We start from the raw sequence: 4,302 nt of genomic DNA on the forward strand, positions 1-4,302 counted from the left end.
GTTTCAAAGATGTTTGGGAAGTTAAGGTCCCCTTGAAGATTAAAGTATTTATGTGGTTTATGCATAAACAAGTAATCTTAACAAAGGACAATTTAGTTAAGCGCAACTAGACAGGTTCTACTAGGTGTAGTTTCTGTGATCGGGACGAGACTATCAAACATCTCTTTTTTGACTGCCCGTTGGCACGAGGGTTGTGGCGCTCTGTGCAAATTGCCTTTAACATTACTCCTCCGACTTCGGTCAACACGTTATTTGGGGCGTGGCTTGCTGGGATAGAGTCCGAAACAGCTAGACACATTCGTGTAGGAGTATGTGCGTTGTTATGGGCAATTTGGAATTGCAGAAATGATTTGGCTTTTAACAGAAAAACAACTATTCATTTTTTGTAGGTTGTATTCCGGGCTACTGCACTAATCCGTATGTGGTCCTTACTCACTCCGACAGAGGCCAGGGAGCGTTTGGTTACTGGATCTGTCCGGTGGGAGATGATAGCGCGGGATATCTTCAACCGGTTTGGATGGCGGTCATATAATATGATAGGCAATTAGTTTACCTATCTTTTATTTTGCCTGCTGGTTGTGGCTTATTGGGCTTTTTGTTTTGGCTTTGAGGCTCTGTGTGAGCTAGCATTTGCTTTTGTTTGCAGACTTTGAGACCTTGTTGAACCTTATTTACTTTATAATAAATGTGGTTGTATGCATCGTTCTGATGCAGAGGCCGGGGAGTCCCCCTTTTAGAAAAAAAAACCGTGACATATAAATAAATCCCCAGGATCCATCGTTCCGAGCAAACTAACCATCGGTTGCTTCTTCCTGTCCGGAGTCACCGAGTTCAAGACTTGAAGGTACGCTAGCAATTGATCTTCTCATCTCTCTGCCTAGACTCGTCATTGGTCTCACTCTCATCTCTAAACCCTACCTAGTACGCTACACCCATGCATCGATGGGTTAAATTCGGGGAGGTTGCACATGACTGATAAGATCTGTGCTCCCTTGGTTTATCTTGAGAGACGAGATCTCTCGCCAATCTGTCCCGGCACGTATTTCAGAATCATTAGTAGTTGGATGGAGCTTGTCCGTGTTCCTCTCAGCTCCGGTTTATCCATACTGATCTGAACAATGTTCCTCAATAAGCCATGCTCATCGTTAATTGTAATTAGTCGGAACGAGATTTCTTGCTCGTGCAACAACTGTTCTCCCTAGTAATTGCTCCACTATCTGTCCCTCAAATTGCTGATGCTCTGTACTCTCATTCAACAGATGAAGATCTCCGTCCAGACCCTCACTGGCAAGACGATCACCATCATGGTCGACCCCTCGGACACCATCAACGTTGTCATGGCGAAGATTCAGGATCAGCAGCGCCTTGTCTATGGCAAGAAGGGGCTAAAAGGCAGGCGCACTCTGGCTGACTACAATATTCAGGATGGATCCACTCTTCACCTTGATCTGCGATGTCATAGAAAGAGGAAGCAGCCACATGTCGTACGTGGTGAGCAACCCAAATTAGTGAAAAAGAAGAGAAAAATATACCAAATCTTTGTCAACGGGCTTACCGGCAAAATCACTACCTATGATGTTGAGGACTAGAGTACCGTCGAAAGTGTAAAGGAAATGATCCGGAAAAAGGAGGGTGCTCCCGTGGACGAACAAAGGCTGATCTATGGCGGGAAACAGCTAGTGGATGGTCAGACCATGGAGGACCGTGGCATCCATAAGTTTTCCACACTTCACCTGCTGCTTCGCCTCCGATAGCGCGGTGTATGTGTTGGCGAAATTTGCAATTTCCGATAGTGCAGTGTATGCGGTGCATGCATGGCTCATAAGATATGTGCTTCCCGCGTTCATCTTAAGAAACGAGATTTCTCGCTGGGCTGTCAACGTACGTATATCAGAATCATTAGTTGTTGGATGGAGTTTGTTCGTGTTCAACTCCACTCCGGTTTAGTATATTTTGATTGGCTTTTTATTTAGTATACTCTGTCTCAACACATACAAGATGTTTTTTTGACACTAGGGAGTATATATTATACTACTATCACTGATCTGAACAAGGTTCCTCACAAAGCCATTCTTGTTGTAAATTACTAGTCCTTACCACAAATCTAACAGAGTAACAGATACTGGAAAACGTAGCGCGTGTAGTAGCAAATTGTTCGATCTTGAAAACAGAGTGCTCGTGGCAAATACTTCAAACAGCATTAACCCACTCTCTTGCATCTGGCCTATATTTTCACTCGCATGTACCACAGGACTAGACAAAATGGGACATAATATACATTTCGAACATACTGATTGTAGGTACGTAGCAAATAGTAGCACGCACTCGTGCGCTAGGTTTTTACACGACTAGACAAATTGCAAACAGAAAATATTTGAAGCATGCTGTGGTGAAATCTGGGAAGCACTCCTTAGTCAGCCGCGGATGCGGAGCATGAGGTGAATGATGTCCTGCTGCTTGACGCCATACTCCTCCAGGGTGCGAAAGTCCTCCATCTGTCTCGAGGCAAAGATGAGCCTTTGCAGGTCCACATGAATGTTCAACTCGACCTCAGTCTTGGCCTTGACATCGTCGACGGTGTCCCAAGTTCTCATTCTCAACCTCAAGGACGATGTCCTTGCCAGTCAATGCTTTAACTATGATTAGCATCTTCCTTCTTTGGGGGCGCAAATCAAGTTGAAGAGTGGATTTATCCTGAATGTTGTAATCGGCCAAAGTCAATCGGTCCTCCAGCTCCTCCGTGCCAAAGATAAGACACTGCTGATCCTGAATCTTCGCCTTTACAATGTAGATGGTGTCCGATGGATCTACCTTGACGGTGATCCTATTGCCAGTGAGGGTCTTAACAAAGATCTCCATCTGTTGAACGAGAGAGCACCAAAAATTAATTATTTCGATGGGCCGAGGGTAGAACCACAGTGGGAATAGTTGTTGTCGCAGAGTAAGAAATCTTGTTCATATTAACTACAAAGACTAATTAACAAGGGTGGCCTGGTGAGAAATATGTTTTCGGATCTGAATGGATGCTACTGCCTGTAGGACCGTGGACTAAAAAGATACAAGATCAATATTTAACATCCAAACTCTCTTTGATTATGTTGCCATTGATAATAACACTTCTCCTGATAATAAATGCGGAACAAACATATGAACTAGCTATCTGAACACAAAATCTGTTTGATTACACGAGAGAGCTGCATACTGCACAACAGACCTACGAGTTAGTCATCTTTATCTTTTCAGAAACAAACCAAAAGATTAATGATATCATTATCCATCTGATCTAACTAATTTTAAGATCTGAAAAATCACTACTGCAAATAAAAGAGAAAGAAACATGTTCTAAAGATTATATAAATTATGTGTTGGCATCAATTAATTATTTATCAGTGGGAGGTTCACCACGCTGCCAACAACTATACATACAAGTAAATCCTGCCCAAAGATAGTTCAGTGGTTACAAAAAAGGATGCACCGGCTATGAAATTGTCTCAAGCCGCTTTCAAGCAAGCCAATTTCTTATTTCCTAATGCATAAATAATTTACTTAGTGCTTCAGGTCATCCTGTCATACTGACAGCAAATTAAATGAGTCAGGGCATATTTTTAATGAGTCAGGGCAAATTAAATCACATAGGAAACAGATCACATTCCTTATTGGATAGCTAATAAATCACTGTATATATCAAAGACTAGGGCGATGTTAGGTTTAATCTTGTCATGTTCATGTATATGCATAGTTTGCTTTAGTTTGCATGTAGTTTATCTTAGGACTTGTCCCGGCAAAGTCATGGCTGCAGCGTGCAACGGAGCGAGATGCCATCCGATCGTGCGACGCGGTGTGGTAGCGTGGTGTGACGCGGCGAGCAGTGTGAGCAGCAGGAGCGTGACAAGCTGCATGGTCAAGTAGTTCCGGCTGATCTGGGTGAGTAATTATCAGTTTGTTAGCATGCATGAGTAGCTAGTTGTATGACTGAGTCATCTGTTTGTTGGAGCGATTCCAGGGATAAAAATAAGGCCATGGGCTAGTGGGATTAGTTGCCGAGGGTAGTGGCTGGCTAGTGCATGGGTCTGCATGAAGTATGTGGCATTAGTTGGTTAGTGGCCAACGTGGTGGCCGGGTTAGTGGGTGTGTCATACCCCTGGTGTATATATATGTACTGCATTGAGTTAATGAAAAGAGGAGGCCGAGAGGGCTGGGAAAAACACAAGGGTTGATTATCCTTTTGCCCTCAGTGGTGTCCATGTGCTCAGTTTTGCCCTCAGATGCGAATTGTCCTCAGTTTTGCCCCTAGTCCGAGCA

General features: G+C 43.6%; 1 pseudogene; it reads right to left on the bottom strand.

Annotated features, from left to right (window-relative positions):
• Positions 1–2,414: 2,414 nt before the first annotated feature.
• Positions 2,415–2,859, bottom strand: LOC123156054 (polyubiquitin-like; annotated as a pseudogene).
• Between the last annotated feature and the right edge of the window lie 1,443 nt (positions 2,860–4,302).

The sequence above is a fragment of the Triticum aestivum genome, chromosome 7B, assembly GCF_018294505.1.
Source record: "Triticum aestivum cultivar Chinese Spring chromosome 7B, IWGSC CS RefSeq v2.1, whole genome shotgun sequence".
Taxonomy (NCBI): domain Eukaryota; kingdom Viridiplantae; phylum Streptophyta; class Magnoliopsida; order Poales; family Poaceae; genus Triticum; species Triticum aestivum.